Source organism: Oncorhynchus masou, unplaced genomic scaffold (assembly GCF_036934945.1).
Source record: "Oncorhynchus masou masou isolate Uvic2021 unplaced genomic scaffold, UVic_Omas_1.1 unplaced_scaffold_948, whole genome shotgun sequence".
In the NCBI taxonomy this organism is placed as follows: Eukaryota; Metazoa; Chordata; class Actinopteri; order Salmoniformes; family Salmonidae; genus Oncorhynchus; species Oncorhynchus masou.
Genome location: NW_027015975.1, coordinates 101,974 through 122,000, shown reverse-complemented (window position 1 = coordinate 122,000; position 20,027 = coordinate 101,974). Strand labels below are relative to the sequence as shown.

General features: G+C 49.8%; 1 long non-coding RNA gene and 1 pseudogene across 2 annotated transcripts; one reads left to right on the top strand and one right to left on the bottom strand.

The window, feature by feature from the left end:
• The first annotated feature begins 14,171 nt into the window (after nucleotides 1-14,171).
• LOC135538371 (uncharacterized) lies at nucleotides 14,172-14,758 on the top strand. 2 transcript variants are annotated; one of them, XR_010455412.1, is made up of 4 exons: nucleotides 14,172-14,245; nucleotides 14,285-14,393; nucleotides 14,524-14,594; nucleotides 14,695-14,758. It is a non-coding gene; the product is annotated as an uncharacterized LOC135538371 (long non-coding RNA). The 2 variants fall into 2 exon arrangements; XR_010455411.1 differs by lacking the exon at nucleotides 14,695-14,758 and having other exon boundaries at nucleotides 14,524-14,679.
• LOC135538370 (serine/threonine-protein kinase TBK1-like) overlaps nucleotides 14,705-20,027 on the bottom strand; it is a 66,102-nt pseudogene continuing 60,779 nt past the window's right edge.

Here is a 20,027-nt window from a genome sequence, read left to right as displayed (position 1 = left end):
TTAAGTTGTTTCACCATGTCACCTCATCACATTAAGTTGTTTCACCATGTCACCTGATCACATTCTGCATTAAGTTGTTTTTTAAATGGTTGCTTGATTTGACCTCAGCAGAGTTCACTGCTTTACCTACACCTCATTGCTCGCTGTTTGGGGTTTTAGGCTGGGTGACAACATTCTGCCTCTCTCCTCTCCCTCTAGACCACATTCTGCCTCTCTCTTCTCCCCCTAGACAACATTCTTCCTCTCTCCTCTCCCTCTCTAGACAACATTCTGCCTCTCTCCTCTCCCTCTAGACAACATTCTGCCTCTCTCCTCTCCCTCTAGACAACATTCTTCCTCTCTCCTCTCTCCTCTCCCTCTAGACAACATATTGCCTCTCTCCTCCCTCCTCTTCCTCTAGACAACATTCTGCCTCTCTCTTCTCCCTCTAGACAACATTCTGCCTCTCTCTTCTCCCTCTAGACAACATTCTGCCTCTCTCCTCTCCCTCTCGACCACATTCTGCCTCTCTCCTCTCCCTCTAGACAACATTCTGCCTCTCTCCTCTCTCCTCTTCCTCTAGACAACATTCTTCCTCTCTCCTCTCCCTCTAGACAACATTCTGCCTCTCTCCTCTCCCTCTAGACAACATTCTGCCTCTCTCCTCTCTCCTCTCCCTCTAGACCACATTCTGCCTCTCTCCTCTCCCTCTAGACAACATTCTGCCTCTCTCCTCTCCCTCTAGACAACATTCTGCCTCTCTCCTCTCCCTCTCGACCACATTCTGCCTCTCTCCTCTCCCTCTAGACAACATTCTGCCTCTCTCCTCTCCCTCTAGACAACATTCTGCCTCTCTCCTCTCCCTCTAGACAACATTCTCCCTCTCTCCTCTCCCTCTAGACAACATTCTGCCTCCCTCCTCTCCCTCTAGACAACATTCTCCCTCTCTCTTCTCCCTCTAGACAACATTATTCCTCTCTCCTCTCCCTCTAGACAACATTCTGCCTCTCTCCTCTCTCCTCTTCCTCTAGACCACATTCTTCCTCTCTCCTCTCCCTCTAGACAACATTCTGCCTCTCTCCTCTCCCTCTAGACAACATTCTGCCTCTCTCCTCTCCCTCTAGACAACATTCTGCCTCTCTTCTACCTCTAGACAACATTCTTCCTCTCTCCTCTCCCTCTAGACAACATTCTGCCTCTCTCCTCTCCCTCTAGACAACATTCTGCCTCTCTCCTCTCCCTCTAGACAACATTCTGCCTCTCTCCTCTCCCTCTAGACAACATTCTTCCTCTCTCCTCTCCCTCTAGACAACATTCTGCCTCTCTCCTCTCTCCTCTTCCTCTAGACAACATTATGCCTCTCTCTTCTCCCTCTAGACAACATTCTGCCTCTCTCCTCTCCCTCTCGACCACATTCTGCCTCTCTCTTCTCCCTCTAGACAACATTCTGCCTCTCTCCTCTCCCTCTAGACAACATTCTTCCTCTCTCCTCTCCCTCTAGACAACATTCTGCCTCTCTCCTCTCTCCTCTTCCTCTAGACAACATTCTGCCTCTCTCTTCTCCCTCTAGACAACATTCTGCCTCTCTCCTCTCCCTCTCGACCACATTCTGCCTCTCTCTTCTCCCTCTAGACAACATTCTGCCTCTCTCCTCTCCCTCTCGACCACATTCTGCCTCTCTCTTCTCCCTCTAGACAACATTCTGCCTCTCTCCTCTCCCTCTAGACAACATTCTTCCTCTCTCCTCTCCCTCTAGACAACATTCTGCCTCTCTCCTCTCTCCTCTTCCTCTAGACAACATTCTGCCTCTCTCTTCTCCCTCTAGACAACATTCTGCCTCTCTCCTCTCCCTCTCGACCACATTCTGCCTCTCTCTTCTCCCTCTAGACAACATTCTGCCTCTCTCCTCTCCCTCTAGACAACATTCTTCCTCTCTCCTCTTCCTCTAGACAACATTCTTCCTCTCTCCTCTTCCTCTAGACAACATTCTGCCTCTCTCCTATCCCTCTAGACAACATTCTTCCTCTCTCTTCTCCCTCTAGACAACATTCTGCCTCTCTCCTCTCCCTCTCGACCACATTCTGCCTCTCTCTTCTCCCTCTAGACAACATTCTGCCTCTCTCCTCTCCCTCTAGACAACATTCTTCCTCTCTCCTCTCCCTCTCGACCACATTCTGCCTCTCTCTTCTCCCTCTAGACAACATTCTTCCTCTCTCCTCTTCCTCGAGACAACATTCTGCCTCTCTCCTCTTCCTCTAGACAACATTCTGCCTCTCTCCTCTCCCTCTAGACAACATTCTGCCTCTCTCCTCTCCCTCTAGGCAACATTCTTCCTCTCTCCTCTTCCTCTAGACAACATTCTGCCTCTCTCCTCTCCCTCTAGACATCATTCTTCCTCTCTCCTCTCCCTCTAGACAACATTCTGCCTCTCTCCTCTTCCTCTAGACAACATTCTGCCTCTCTCCTCTCCCTCTAGACAACATTCTGCCTCTCTCCTCTCCCTCTAGGCAACATTCCTCCTCTCTCCTCTTCCTCTAGACAACATTCTGCCTCTCTCCTCTCCCTCTAGACATCATTCTTCCTCTCTCCTCTCCCTCTAGACCACATTCTGCCTCTAGTGACGTCTGATTGCCAAACAATCTGCCCACTCATCCCCCGCTCCATCTCATTACATTATCGACAGCTACTGTTATTGTCATGTTGTCATGATCTAATAATACAGTTTGCTAGCCATATCAGACTGGGCCCATAATATGTGAGATACACAGAACAATTAAAAACACTGCAAACACTCAGAACAAAGAGAGCAGCAGCGGCTGGACTTCGCTGTCTCTTCAAGTCCCCCTTCTGAGACTGGCTGCCTGTTGAGAACAAGTGACAGGCAGAACCTCCCACCCACACAGCACAGACCTCTCTATTCCCACACCAGAATTCACTATTTCATTCTGATTACCATGTGAGTGGTAACCAAAAACAATTTATGGAAATAAATGAATGACACAACTGTACCAAAAACAATCAGTTGATGTATTAAAATCTGAAATATTGTCGGGTTGGTTTTTTCGCAGCTGCTTCATACACTGCTCATTGTAAGTTGTCCTTTGATGGTTTTTCTTTGTTCCATATTATTCACTGTTATATCCTTGGACCGACAGCAGATACATATATATTCAACCACAGGGGGGCGCTACCGAGCTGCGTGAGAAAGAACAACATCAACCATAATAGACGACTGAATTAATATATGATTTCAGTGTCGATAAGGGACGGGCAGTTTAACAATAAAAACATGACAGACAAGCCAGTGTATGAAGCAAACGGATATGAATGGAGTGGAAATGAGCTGACTTCGTGATGTATAAGGTCAGTAACTAATGTGTCAAGCTGATTACATGTTTTCTTGACCATTTCCTGAAACGTAGCAACGTTTAAGACATGGATTAAACACGTTAACATGAATTCTAACTACTTTTTTGTTTTCATTTTATTAGCTAAACAGCACTTGTTTAAACAGAGAAATTGTCGCGGATATTAGCCTTGTTTGCATAATGATGATGAAAATAACCTAATTTAGGCTGTAATGATCTCCAAAACTAATCATTAGGTCATCACACCGTTGATATAACAACGGAGCTAATAGTTTATCGAATCCCATAGTGACGTAGAGGCGGATATTATTTGGCATGAGGGGCCATAGGACTCTATGTAGGGAACAGAGTGTCTATTTGGAACACACAGACCCTTTATGAGCGATCAATGACCCTGATGTGTAGTCCACACCACCTCTTATGAGGGTCTATGACCCTGATGTGTAGACCCCACCTCTTATGAGGGTCTATGACCCTGATGTGTAGTCCCCACCACCTCTTATGAGGGTCTATGACCCTGATGTGTAGTCCCCACCACCTCTTATGAGAGTCTATGACCCTGATGTGTAGTCCCCACCACACCTCTTATGAGGGTCTATGTCCTGATGTGTAGACCCCACCTCTTATGAGGGTCTATGACCCTGATGTGTAGTCCCCACCTCTTATGAGGGTCTATGGCCCTGATGTGTAGTCCCCACCACCTCTTATGAGGGTCTATGACCTGATGTGTAGTCCCCACCACCTCTTATGAGGGTCTATGTCCTGATGTGTAGTCCCCACCACCTCTTATGAGGGTCTATGACCCTGATGTGTAGTCCCCACCATGTGTAGTCCCCACCACCTCTTATGAGGGTCTATGACCTGATGTGTAGTCCCCACCACCTCTTATGAGGGTCTATGACCCTGATGTGTAGTCCCCACCACCTCTTATGAGGGTCTATGACCCTGATGTGTAGTCCCCACCACACCTCTTATGAGGGTCTATGACCTGATGTGTAGACCACACCTCTTATGAGGGTCTATGACCTGATGTGTAGACCACACCTCTTATGAGGGTCTATGACCTGATGTGTAGTCCCCACCACCTCTTATGAGGGTCTATGACCCTGATGTGTAGACCCCACCACCTCTTATGAGGGTCTATGACCCTGATGTGTAGACCCCACCACCTCTTATGAGGGTCTATGACCCTGATGTGTAGTCCCCACCCCACCTCTTATGAGGGTCTATGACCCTGATGTGTAGTCCCCACCACACCTCTTATGAGGGTCTATGACCCTGATGTGTAGTCACCACACCTCTTATGAGGGTCTATGACCCTGATGTGTAGTCCCCACCACCTCTTATGAGGGTCTATGACCCTGATGTGTAGACCCCACCACACCTCTTATGAGGGTCTATGACCTGATGTGTAGTCCCCACCACCTCTTATGAGGGTCTATGACCTGATGTGTAGTCCCCACCACCTCTTATGAGGGTCTATGACCTGATGTGTAGTCCCCACCACACCTCTTATGAGGGTCTATGACCCTGATGTGTAGACCCCACCACCTCTTATGAGGGTCTATGACCTGATGTGTAGTCCCCACCACACCTCTTATGAGGGTCTATGACCCTGATGTGTAGTCCCCACCACCTCTTATGAGGGTCTATGCCCTGATGTGTAGTCCCCACCACCTCTTATGAGGGTCTATGACCCTGATGTGTAGTCCCCACCACACCTCTTATGAGGGTCTATGACCTGATGTGTAGTCCCCACCACACCTCTTATGAGGGTCTATGACCTGATGTGTAGTCCCCACCTCTTATGAGGGTCTATGTCCTGATGTGTAGTCCCCACCACCTCTTATGAGGGTCTATGACCTGATGTGTAGTCCCCACCACACCTCTTATGAGGGTCTATGACCTGATGTGTAGTCCCCACCTCTTATGAGGGTCTATGTCCTGATGTGTAGTCCCCACCCCACCTCTTATGAGGATCTATGTCCTGATGTGTAGTCACCACCACCTCTTATGAGGGTCTATGACCTGATGTGTAGTCCCCACCACCTCTTATGAGGGTCTATGACCCTGATGTGTAGTCCCCACCACCTCTTATGAGGGTCTATGACCATGATGTGTAGTCCCCACCACCTCTTATGAGGGTCTATGACCCTGATGTGTAGTCCCCACCACCTCTTATGAGGGTCTATGACCTGATGTGTAGTCCCTACCACACCTCTTATGAGGGTCTATGACCCTGATGTGTAGACCCCACCACACCTCTTATGAGGGTCTATGACCTGATGTGTAGTCCCTACCACACCTCTTATGAGGGTCTATGACCCTGATGTGTAGTCCCCACCTCTTATGAGGGTCTATGACCCTGATGTGTAGTCCCCACCACCTCTTATGAGGGTCTATGTCCTGATGTGTAGACCCCACCACACCTCTTATGAGGGTCTATGACCTGATGTGTAGTCCCCACCACCTCTTATGAGGGTCTATGACCCTGATGTGTAGTCCCCACCACCTCTTATGAGGGTCTATGACCCTGGTGTAGTCCCCACCACACCTCTTATGAGGGTCTATGTCCTGATGTGTAGTCCCCACCACACCTCTTATGAGGGTCTATGACCCTGATGTGTAGACCCCACCACCTCTTATGAGGGTCTATGACACTGATGTGTAGTTCCTACCACATCTCTTATGAGGGTCTATGTCCTGATGTGTAGTCCCCACCACACCTCTTATGAGGGTCTATGACCTGATGTGTAGTCCCCACCACCTCTTATGAGGGTCTATGACCTGATGTGTAGTCCCCACCACCTCTTATGAGGGTCTATGACCCTGATGTGTAGTCCCCACCACCTCTTATGAGGGTCTATGACCCTGATGTGTAGTCCCCACCACCTCTTATGAGGGTCTATGACCTGATGTGTAGTCCCCACCACCTCTTATGAGGGTCTATGACCCTGATGTGTAGTCCACACCACACCTCTTATGAGGGTCTATGACCTGATGTGTAGTCCCCACCACCTCTTATGAGGGTCTATGACCCTGATGTGTAGTCCCCACCACCTCTTATGAGGGTCTATGACCCTGATGTGTAGTCCCCACCACCTCTTATGAGGGTCTATGACCTGATGTGTAGTCCCCACCACCTCTTATGAGGGTCTATGACCCTGATGTGTAGTCCACACCACACCTCTTATGAGGGTCTATGACCTGATGTGTAGTCCCCACCACCTCTTATGAGGGTCTATGACCCTGATGTGTAGTCCCCACCACCTCTTATGAGGGTCTATGTCCTGATGTGTAGTCACCACCACCTCTTATGAGGGTCTATGTCCTGATGTGTAGTCCCCACCACCTCTTATGAGGGTCTATGACCCTGATGTGTAGTCCCCATCACACCTCTTATGAGGGTCTATGACCTGATGTGTAGTCCCCACCACACCTCTTATGAGGGTCTATGACCCTGATGTGTAGTCCCCACCACCTCTTGACCTGATGTGTAGTCCCCATGAGGGTCTATGACCCTGATGTGTAGTCCCCACCACCTCTTATGAGGGTCTATGACCCTGATGTGTAGTCCCCACCACCTCTTATGAGGGTCTATGACCCTGATGTGTAGTCCCCACCACCTCTTATGAGGGTCTATGACCCTGATGTGTAGTCCCCACCACCTCTTATGAGGGTCTATGTCCTGATGTGTAGTCCCCACCACCTCTTATGAGGGTCTATGACCCTGATGTGTAGTCCCCACCACCTCTTATGAGGGTCTATGACCTGATGTGTAGTCCCCACCACACCTCTTATGAGGGTCTATGACCTGATGTGTAGACCACACCACCTCTTATGAGGGTCTATGACCCTGATGTGTAGTCCCCACCACCTCTTATGAGGGTCTATGACCCTGATGTGTAGTCCCCACCACCTCTTATGAGGGTCTATGACCTGATGTGTAGTCCCCACCACACCTCTTATGAGGGTCTATGACCTGATGTGTAGTCCCCACCTCTTATGAGGGTCTATGACCCTGATGTGTAGTCCCCACCACCTCTTATGAGGGTCTATGCCCTGATGTGTAGTCCCCACCACCTCTTATGAGGGTCTATGACCCTGATGTGTAGTCCCCACCACCTCTTATGAGGGTCTATGACCCTGATGTGTAGTCCCCACCACCTCTTATGAGGGTCTATGTCCTGATGTGTAGTCCCCACCACCTCTTATGAGGGTCTATGACCTGATGTGTAGTCCCCACCACACCTCTTATGAGGGTCTATGACCTGATGTGTAGTCCCCACCACCTCTTATGAGGGTCTATGACCTGATGTGTAGTCCCCACCACCTCTTATGAGGGTCTATGACCTGATGTGTAGTCCCCACCACACCTCTTATGAGGGTCTATGACCTGATGTGTAGTCCCCACCTCTTATGAGGGTCTATGACCCTGATGTGTAGTCCCCACCACCTCTTATGAGGGTCTATGCCCTGATGTGTAGTCCCCACCACCTCTTATGAGGGTCTATGACCCTGATGTGTAGTCCCCACCACCTCTTATGAGGGTCTATGTCCTGATGTGTAGTCCCCACCACCTCTTATGAGGGTCTATGTCCTGATGTGTAGTCCCCACCACACCTCTTATGAGGGTCTATGACCTGATGTGTAGTCCCCACCACCTCTTATGAGGGTCTATGACCTGATGTGTAGTCCCCACCACACCTCTTATGAGGGTCTATGACCTGATGTGTAGTCCCCACCACCTCTTATGAGGGTCTATGACCTGATGTGTAGTCCCCACCACCTCTTATGAGGGTCTATGACCTGATGTGTAGACCCCACCACACCTCTTATGAGGGTCTATGACCTGATGTGTAGTCCCCACCACCTCTTATGAGGGTCTATGTCCTGATGTGTAGTCCCCACCACCTCTTATGAGGGTCTATGACCCTGATGTGTAGTCCCCACCACCTCTTATGAGGGTCTATGACCCTGATGTGTAGTCCCCACCACACCTCTTATGAGGGTCTATGACCTGATGTGTAGTCCCCACCTCTTATGAGGGTCTATGACCCTGATGTGTAGTCCCCACCACCTCTTATGAGGGTCTATGCCCTGATGTGTAGTCCCCACCACCTCTTATGAGGGTCTATGACCCTGATGTGTAGTCCCCACCACCTCTTATGAGGGTCTATGTCCTGATGTGTAGTCCCCACCACCTCTTATGAGGGTCTATGACCTGATGTGTAGACCCCACCACCTCTTATGAGGGTCTATGACCCTGATGTGTAGTCCCCACCACCTCTTATGAGGGTCTATGACCTGATGTGTAGTCCCCACCACACCTCTTATGAGGGTCTATGACCCTGATGTGTAGTCCCCACCACACCTCTTATGAGGGTCTATGACCCCGATGTGTAGTCACCACACCTCTTATGAGGGTCTATGACCTGATGTGTAGTCCCCACCACCTCTTATGAGGGTCTATGACCCTGGTGTGTAGTCCCCACCACACCTCTTATGAGGGTCTATGACCCTGATGTGTAGTCCCCACCACACCTCTTATGAGGGTCTATGACCCTGATGTGTAGTCCCCACCACACCTCTTATGAGGGTCTATGACCTGATGTGTAGACCCCACCACACCTCTTATGAGGGTCTATGACCCTGATGTGTAGACCCCACCACCTCTTATGAGGGTCTATGACACTGATGTGTAGTTCCTACCACATCTCTTATGAGGGTCTATGTCCTGATGTGTAGTCCCCACCACACCTCTTATGAGGGTCTATGACCTGATGTGTAGTCCCCACCACCTCTTATGAGGGTCTATGACCTGATGTGTAGTCCCCACCACCTCTTATGAGGGTCTATGACCCTGATGTGTAGTCCCCACCACCTCTTATGAGGGTCTATGACCCTGATGTGTAGTCCCCACCACCTCTTATGAGGGTCTATGACCTGATGTGTAGTCCCCACCACCTCTTATGAGGGTCTATGACCCTGATGTGTAGTCCACACCACACCTCTTATGAGGGTCTATGACCTGATGTGTAGTCCCCACCACCTCTTATGAGGGTCTATGACCCTGATGTGTAGTCCCCACCACCTCTTATGAGGGTCTATGTCCTGATGTGTAGTCACCACCACCTCTTATGAGGGTCTATGTCCTGATGTGTAGTCCCCACCACCTCTTATGAGGGTCTATGACCCTGATGTGTAGTCCCCATCACACCTCTTATGAGGGTCTATGACCTGATGTGTAGTCCCCACCACACCTCTTATGAGGGTCTATGACCCTGATGTGTAGTCCCCACCACCTCTTATGAGGGTCTATGACCCTGATGTGTAGTCCCCACCACCTCTTATGAGGGTCTATGACCCTGATGTGTAGTCCCCACCACCTCTTATGAGGGTCTATGACCCTGATGTGTAGTCCCCACCACCTCTTATGAGGGTCTATGACCCTGATGTGTAGTCCCCACCACCTCTTATGAGGGTCTATGTCCTGATGTGTAGTCCCCACCACCTCTTATGAGGGTCTATGACCCTGATGTGTAGTCCCCACCACCTCTTATGAGGGTCTATGACCTGATGTGTAGTCCCCACCACACCTCTTATGAGGGTCTATGACCTGATGTGTAGACCACACCACCTCTTATGAGGGTCTATGACCCTGATGTGTAGTCCCCACCACCTCTTATGAGGGTCTATGACCCTGATGTGTAGTCCCCACCACCTCTTATGAGGGTCTATGACCTGATGTGTAGTCCCCACCACACCTCTTATGAGGGTCTATGACCTGATGTGTAGTCCCCACCTCTTATGAGGGTCTATGACCCTGATGTGTAGTCCCCACCACCTCTTATGAGGGTCTATGCCCTGATGTGTAGTCCCCACCACCTCTTATGAGGGTCTATGACCCTGATGTGTAGTCCCCACCACCTCTTATGAGGGTCTATGACCCTGATGTGTAGTCCCCACCACCTCTTATGAGGGTCTATGTCCTGATGTGTAGTCCCCACCACCTCTTATGAGGGTCTATGACCTGATGTGTAGTCCCCACCACACCTCTTATGAGGGTCTATGACCTGATGTGTAGTCCCCACCACCTCTTATGAGGGTCTATGACCTGATGTGTAGTCCCCACCACCTCTTATGAGGGTCTATGACCTGATGTGTAGTCCCCACCACACCTCTTATGAGGGTCTATGACCTGATGTGTAGTCCCCACCTCTTATGAGGGTCTATGACCCTGATGTGTAGTCCCCACCACCTCTTATGAGGGTCTATGCCCTGATGTGTAGTCCCCACCACCTCTTATGAGGGTCTATGACCCTGATGTGTAGTCCCCACCACCTCTTATGAGGGTCTATGTCCTGATGTGTAGTCCCCACCACCTCTTATGAGGGTCTATGTCCTGATGTGTAGTCCCCACCACACCTCTTATGAGGGTCTATGACCTGATGTGTAGTCCCCACCACCTCTTATGAGGGTCTATGACCTGATGTGTAGTCCCCACCACACCTCTTATGAGGGTCTATGACCTGATGTGTAGTCCCCACCACCTCTTATGAGGGTCTATGACCTGATGTGTAGTCCCCACCACCTCTTATGAGGGTCTATGACCTGATGTGTAGACCCCACCACACCTCTTATGAGGGTCTATGACCTGATGTGTAGTCCCCACCACCTCTTATGAGGGTCTATGTCCTGATGTGTAGTCCCCACCACCTCTTATGAGGGTCTATGACCCTGATGTGTAGTCCCCACCACCTCTTATGAGGGTCTATGACCCTGATGTGTAGTCCCCACCACACCTCTTATGAGGGTCTATGACCTGATGTGTAGTCCCCACCTCTTATGAGGGTCTATGACCCTGATGTGTAGTCCCCACCACCTCTTATGAGGGTCTATGCCCTGATGTGTAGTCCCCACCACCTCTTATGAGGGTCTATGACCCTGATGTGTAGTCCCCACCACCTCTTATGAGGGTCTATGTCCTGATGTGTAGTCCCCACCACCTCTTATGAGGGTCTATGACCTGATGTGTAGACCCCACCACCTCTTATGAGGGTCTATGACCCTGATGTGTAGTCCCCACCACCTCTTATGAGGGTCTATGACCTGATGTGTAGTCCCCACCACACCTCTTATGAGGGTCTATGACCCTGATGTGTAGTCCCCACCACACCTCTTATGAGGGTCTATGACCCCGATGTGTAGTCACCACACCTCTTATGAGGGTCTATGACCTGATGTGTAGTCCCCACCACCTCTTATGAGGGTCTATGACCCTGGTGTGTAGTCCCCACCACACCTCTTATGAGGGTCTATGACCCTGATGTGTAGTCCCCACCACACCTCTTATGAGGGTCTATGACCCTGATGTGTAGTCCCCACCACACCTCTTATGAGGGTCTATGACCTGATGTGTAGACCCCACCACACCTCTTATGAGGGTCTATGACCTGATGTGTAGTCCCCACCACCTCTTATGAGGGTCTATGACCCTGATGTGTAGTCCCCACCACCTCTTATGAGGGTCTATGACCCTGATGTGTAGTCCCCACCACACCTCTTATGAGGGTCTATGACCCTGATGTGTAGTCCCCACCACACCTCTTATGAGGGTCTATGACCTGATGTGTAGTCCCCACCACCTCTTATGAGGGTCTATGACCTGATGTGTAGACCCCACCACACCTCTTATGAGGGTCTATGTCCTGATGTGTAGTCCCCACCACCTCTTATGAGGGTCTATGACCTGATGTGTAGTCCCCACCACACCTCTTATGAGGGTCTATGACCTGATGTGTAGTCCCCACCACACCTCTTATGAGGGTCTATGACCTGATGTGTAGTCCCCACCACCTCTTATGAGGGTCTATGACCTGATGTGTAGTCCCCACCACACCTCTTATGAGGGTCTATGACCCTGATGTGTAGTCCCCACCTCTTATGAGGATCTATGTCCTGATGTGTAGTCCCCACCACCTCTTATGAGGGTCTATGACCTGATGTGTAGTCCCCACCACCTCTTATGAGGGTCTATGTCCTGATGTGTAGTCCCCACCACCTCTTATGAGGGTCAATGACCCTGATGTGTAGTCCCCACCACACCTCTTATGAGGGTCAATGACCCTGATGTGTAGTCCCCACCACCTCTTATGAGGGTCTATGACCTGATGTGTAGTCCCCACCACACCTCTTATGAGGGTCTATGACCCTGATGTGTAGTCCCCACCTCTTATGAGGGTCTATGATCATTAACAACACTAAGAGATCAGAGCCTTTAGACAGCGGGAGGGAGAGATGGTTGGAGTCTGTGTGATCACGCTCCAACACTAAGAGATCAGAGCCTTTAGACAGCGGGAGGGAGAGATGGTTGGAGTCTGTGTGATCACGCTCCAACACTAAGAGATCAGAGCCTTTAGACAGCGGGAGGGAGAGATGGTTTGAGTCTGTGTGAGTCTGTGTGATCGCGCTCCAACACTAAGAGATCAGAGCCTTTAGACAGCGGGAGGGAGAAATGGTTGGAGTCTGTGTGATCGCGCTCCAACACTAAGAGATCAGAGCCTTTAGACAGCGGGAGGGAGAGATGGTTGGAGTCTGTGTGATCACGCTCCAACAGATGGGGTTTCTCCATCATTCACCTGTATGCATCTCATCAGCACCATTAAGCCTGTTGGTTCATATAATCAAAACCCCAAACTGCATAATCAGAGAGGAAACTCTGAGCCTGTCAGCCAATCAGAGAGGAAACTCTGAGCCTGTGAGCCAATCAGAGGAAACTCACTTCATTTGTTCAAACAAAAGACAGTAATCATTTTGGGTTATTTCAAATAAGAAATCATATTTAAGGACACTAGGATTTTATTTTAAAAGAGCAACAACTATAATCTGAGCCTGTGAGCCATTTTAATTATACCAGATGGGCAACAGAGATGATGAATAAAACCCTGTTAACAAAACAGGAAGTAAAATAATACCCTGTTAACAAAACAGGAAGTAAAAAACGGTCTGCAGACTAAATGAAACTAAAGGCAACACAGAGTCCCATCCCAAATGACCCCCTATTCCCCTCATAGTGCACTATAGCGACACAGAGAACACATCCCAAATGACCCCCTATTCCCCTCATAGTGCACTATAGCGACACAGAGGGCCCATCCCAAATGACCCCCTATTCCCCTCATAGTGCACTACAGCAACACAGAGGGCCCATCCCAAATGACCCCCTATTCCCCTCATAGTGCACTACAGCAACACAGAGGGCCCATCCCAAATGACCCCCTATTCCCCTCATAGTGCACTACAGCGACACAGAGGGCCCATCCCAAATGACCCCCTATTCCCCTCATAGTGCACTACAGCAACACAGAGAACACATCCCCCTCTGGGCTCTGGTCAGAAGTAGTGCACTATGGGTAGAGCACGACAAAGGAAATAGGGAGGCCTTTTGGGACAGTGTAGCAGTAAGAACCACTAACTGGTGAAACCACGTTGATTCCTGAAGGACGTGTCCTCTCTTTAGTCTCTAACAGAAGTGGCCAGCTTGGAGAAGAGGCCAGCAGACAGACAACTCATTCATAATAACACACATTGCAGACTCAGACTATTTACAGCATGAAGCACACATGTATATACACAGGAATTATATACCACTGGCCAAATCAGGGAATATTCTCCTTTCTCTGCAGCGTCTAGACTGGTGGGGTCAGGGGTCTAGACTGTAGACTGGTGGGGTCAGGTAGGGGTCAGGGGTCTAGACTGTAGACTGGTGGGGTCAGGTATGGGTCAGGGTTCTAGTCTGTAGACTGGTGGGGTCAGGTAGGGGTCAGGGGTCTAGTCTGTAGACTGGTGGGGTCAGGTAGGGGTCAGGGGTCTAGTCTGTAGACTGGTGGGGTCAGGTAGGGGTCAGGGTCTAGTCTGTAGACTGGTGGGGTCAGGGATCTAGACTGTAGACTGGTGGGGTCAGGTAGGGGTCAGGGGTCTAGACTGTAGACTGGTGGGGTCAGGTATGGGTCAGGGGTCTAGTCTGTAGACTGGTGGGGTCAGGTAGCGGTCAGGGTTCTAGTCTGTAGACTGGTGGGGTCAGGTAGGGGTCAGGGATCTAGACTGTAGACTGGTGGGGTCAGTTAGGGGTCAGGGTCTAGACTGTAGACTGGTGGGGTCAGTTAGGGGTCAGGGGTCTAGACTGTAGACTGGTGGGGTCAGTTAGGGGTCAGGGTCTAGATAGTGGATTGAGGTGGGGGTCAGGTATGGGTTCAGGGTCAAGATAGTGGATTGAAGTGGGGGTGGGGGTCAGGTAGGGGTCATGGTCTAGATAGTGGATGGAGGTGGATTGAAGCGGGGTCAGGGTCTAGATAGTGGATTGAGGTGGGGGTCATGGTTTAGATAGTGGATTGAGGTGGGGGTCAGGGTCTAGATAGTGGATTGAGGTGGGGGTCAGGTAGGGGTCAGGGTCTAGATAGTGGATTGAGGTGGAGGTCAGGTAGGGGTCAGGGTCTAGATAGTGGATTGAGGTGGGGGTCAGGTAGGGGTCAGGGTCTAGATCAGGGCTCTCCAACAAGTCGATCACCAGCTACCAGTAGCTACCAGCCCACCTATTAGTAGCTCGCCAAAACATTGTGAAAGTACATTCAATTTCACAAGTATCAGAGACACCGCAAGCTCCCAGCTACTATCTAATCAAGGCAACATCGACATTATCCCACCCCTGGTTAGCCACTATTGGATTAAAAAGCCAAACCTAACACATTATCTGCCAATTAATTTTCAGCAATATGGCGTCCGTCCGCCCGGTGTTTGTCTGTCATTCAGTGTAACGCCAGTTGATGTGATAACTGTCTTGTAGATTGACAGAAATACTTTCCCCCAAACCATATTAAATGGTAACTGTAAAGTAGGCTTACCTAGAAGAAGTACATCATTTGTATCTACTGTTTGATTTTTGGTAAACGACGCCATGAAATCAGCAGCAGCAGTACTGAACCACCACAGACCGGCATATTAAAACGGCACATTCCTGCAACAATTCAAAGGGAATTGCGCTCCAAAATCTAAACGTGTTCGTTTTCTTCCAAAGCTAAAAATAGTTTCTTCTGATGTGATTTAAAACATTAACATGGACTCAGAACATGCCGTTTTGAGAGTAACAACTAAATACATCTACTGAGAAAACAGAAAACAGAAGAATTTGGGAGAAAAAAACCATCTCAGATTTTATAGGGCCTCCTTTAGTGTTTATTAACCATTGTTTTACCAGGTATATCGACAGAAAACACAGTGTCTCTTGTACACTAAGGACCCAGGGGAAGAGTTGCAGGGAGAGGAGAACAACGGGTCTATTTGAAGGGAGCTCTTATGCTAGAAAAGGTTGGAGACCCCTGGTCTAGAAAGTGGATTGAGGTGGGGATTTAGGGTGGGTGAGTCGAGGGGTGAGGGTTTAGGGTGGGTTGAGAGTCGGGGGGAGGGTTTAGGATGGGTTGAGAGTCGGGGGGAGTATTTAGGGTGGGTGAGAGTCGACGAGTGAGGGTTTAGGGTGGGTGAGAGTCGACGAGTGAGGGTTTAGGGTGGGTGAGAGTCGGGGGGGAGGGTATGGAGGTTGGGTGAAGGTGTAGGGTGGGTATGGAGGTTGGGTGAAGGTGTAGGGTGGGTATGGAGGTTGGGTGAAGGTGTAGGGTGGGTATGGAGGTTGGGTGAAGGTGTAAGGTGGGTATGGAGGTTGAGTGAAGGTGTGGGGTGGGTATGGAGGTTGGGTGAAGGTGTAGGGTGGGTATGGAGGTTGGGTGAAGGTGTAGGGTGGGTGTGGAGGTTGGGTGAAGGTGTAGGGTGGGTGTGGAGGTTGGGTGAAGGTGTAGGGTGGGTATGGAGGTTGGGTGAAGGTGTAGGGTGGGTATGGAGGTTGGGTGAAGGTGTAGGGTGGGTATGGAGGTTGGGTGAAGGTGTAGGGTGGGTATGGAGGTTGGGTGAAGGTGTAGGGTGGGTGTGGAGGTTGGGTGAAGGTGTAGGGTGGGTGTGGAGGTTGGGTGAAGGTGTAGGGTGGGTGTCGGAAGCGAGGGACCAATGGTCTCAGATACGGTCCACACTTCTCATTCCTCCATCCAATGTCAAAGAGCCAAACCTGGAAAACAGCAACATCAGACAATATTACATCAATAGATAGATCAGCTTCTATTTATGCCCATGCACTAACAGGAAGGACAAAACAGCTGATCTGACAGGAAGGACCAAACAGCTGATCTGACAGGAAGGACCAAACAGCTGATCTAACAGGAAGGACCAAACAGCTGATCTAACAGGAAGGACCAAACAGCTGTTCTAACAGGAAGGACCAAACAGCTGATCTAACAGGAAGGACCAAACAGCTGATCTAACAGGAAGGACCAAACAGCTGTTCTAACAGGAAGGACCAAACAGCTGATCTAACAGGAAGGACCAAACAGCTGATCTAACAGGAAGGAGGCCTTCATATGTCTCATCAGGGTTATTGGCCATGTTTTGAATTGCTGGTGTGGGTCTGTTATAAAGTAAACATACGACCATCACAGGGAGCTCTGTGTAGCCAGACAAGTCCTCACCTCTCCAGGAAGTGGTTGTTCTCGGCCAACTCCTTTACTACGCCCTCCATCTCTTCCTTCAGCTTCTTCATCCTGGAATCACAGAAAGGAAAGAGAGAGTTAACACTGGACACTGGGAAGGTGGAATATCATCCCCCTGGTTAACACTGGACACTGGGAAGGTGGAATATCATCCCACTGGTTAACACTGGACACTGGGAAGGTGGAATATCATCCCACTGGTTAACACTGGGAAGGTGGAATATCATCTCACTGGTTAACACTGGACACTGGGAAGGTGGAATATCATCCCCCTGGTTAACACTGGACACTGTGAAGGTGGAATATCATCCCCCTGGTTAACACTGGACACTGGGAAGGTGGAATATCATCCCACTGGTTAACACTGGACACTGGGAAGGTGGAATATCATCCCACTGGTTAACACTGGACACTGAGATGGTAGACTATCATCCCACTGGTTAACACTGGGAAGGTGGAATGTCATCCCACTGGTTAACACTGGGGAGGTGGAATATCATCCCACTGGTTAACACTGGACACTGGGAAGGTGGAATATCATCCCCCTGGTTAACACTGGACACTGGGAAGGTGGAATATCATCCCACTGGTTAACACTGTGAAGGTGGAATATCATCCCACTGGTTAACACTGGACACTGGGAAGGTGGAATATCATCCCACTGGTTAACACTGGACACTGGGAAGGTGGAATATCATCCCACTGGTTAACACTGGACACTGGGAAGGTGGAATATCATCCCACTGGCTAACACTGGGAAGGTGGAATATCATCCCCCTGGTTAACACTGGACACTGGGAAGGTGGAATATCATCCCACTGGTTAACACTGGACACTGGGAAGGTGGAATATCATCCCACTGGTTAACACTGGGAAGGTGGAATATCATCCCACTGGTTAACACTGGACACTGGGAAGGTGGAATATCATCCCCCTGGTTAACACTGGACACTGGGAAGGTGGAATATCATCCCACTGGTTAACACTGGACACTGGGAAGGTGGAATATCATCCCACTGGTTAACACTGGGGAGGTGGAATATCATCCCACTGGTTAACACTGGGGAGGTGGAATATCATCCCCCTGGTTAACACTGGACACTGGGAAGGTGGAATATCATCCCACTGGTTAACACTGGACACTGGGAAGGTGGAATATCATCCCACTGGTTAACACTGGACACTGGGAAGGTGGAATATCATCCCACTGGTTAACACTGGGGAGGTGGAATATCATCCCCCTGGTTAACACTGGACACTGGGAAGGTGGAATATCATCCCACTGGTTAACACTGGACACTGGGAAGGTGGAATATCATCCCACTGGTTAACACTGGGGAGGTGGAATATCATCCCACTGGTTAGCACTGGACACTGGGAAGGTGGAATATCATCCCCCTGGTTAACACTGGACACTGAGATGGTAGACTATCATCCCACTGGTTAACACTGGGGAGGTGGAATATCATCCCACTGGTTAGCACTGGACACTGGGAAGGTGGAATGTCATCCCACTGGTTAACACTGGGGAGGTGGAATATCATCCCCCTGGTTAACACTGGACACTGTGAAGGTGGAATATCATCCCCCTGGTTAACACTGGGAAGGTGGAATATCATCCCCCTGGTTAACACTGGGAAGGTGGAATATCATCCCCCTGGTTAACACTGGACACTGGGAAGGTGGAATATCATCCCCCTGGTTAACACTGTGAAGGTGGAATATCATCCCACTGGTTAACACTGGACACTGTGAAGGTGGAATATCATCCCCCTGGTTAACACTGGGGAGGTGGAATATCATCCCCCTGGTTAACACTGGACACTGGGAAGGTGGAATATCATCCCACTGGTTAACACTGGACACTGGGAAGGTGGAATATCATCCCACTGGTTAACACTGGGGAGGTGGAATATCATCCCCCTGGTTAACACTGGACACTGGGAAGGTGGAATATCATCCCACTGGTTAACACTGGACACTGGGAAGGTGGAATATCATCCCCCTGGTTAACACTGGGGAGGTGGAATATCATCCCACTGGTTAGCACTGGACACTGGGAAGGTGGAATATCATCCCCCTGGTTAACACTGGACACTGAGATGGTAGACTATCATCCCACTGGTTAACACTGGGGAGGTGGAATATCATCCCACTGGTTAGCACTGGACACTGGGAAGGTGGAATGTCATCCCACTGGTTAACACTGGGGAGGTGGAATATCATCCCCCTGGTTAACACTGGACACTGTGAAGGTGGAATATCATCCCCCTGGTTAACACTGGGAAGGTGGAATATCATCCCCCTGGTTAACACTGGACACTGGGAAGGTGGAATATCATCCCCCTGGTTAACACTGTGAAGGTGGAATATCATCCCACTGGTTAACACTGGACACTGTGAAGGTGGAATATCATCCCCCTGGTTAACACTGTGAAGGTGGAATATCATCCCACTGGTTAACACTGGACACTGTGAAGGTGGAATATCATCCCCCTGGTTAACACTGTGAAGGTGGAATATCATCCCCCTGGTTAACACTGGACACTGGGAAGGTGGAATATCATCCCCCTGGTTAACACTGGGGAGGTGGAATATCATCCCCCTGCTTAACACTGGGAAGGTGGAATATCATCCCCCTGGTTAACACTGGACACTGGGAAGGTGGAATATCATCCCACTGGTTAACACTGGGAAGGTGGAATATCATCCCACTGGTTAACACTGGACACTGGGAAGGTGGAATATCATCCCACTGGTTAACACTGGACACTGAGATGGTAGACTATCGTCCCACTGGTTAACACTGGGGAGGTGGAATATCATCCCACTGGTTAACACTGGACACTGGGAAGGTGGAATATCATTCCCTAGTTAACACTGGACACTGGGAAGGTGGAATATCATCCCCCTGGTTAACACTGGGGAGGTGGAATATCATCCCCCTGGTTAACACTGGACACTGGGGAGGTGGAATATCATCCCCCTGGTTAACACTGGACACTGGGGAGGTGGAATATCATCCCCCTGGTTAACACTGGACACTGGGGAGGTGGAATATCATCCCCCTGGTTAACACTGGACACTG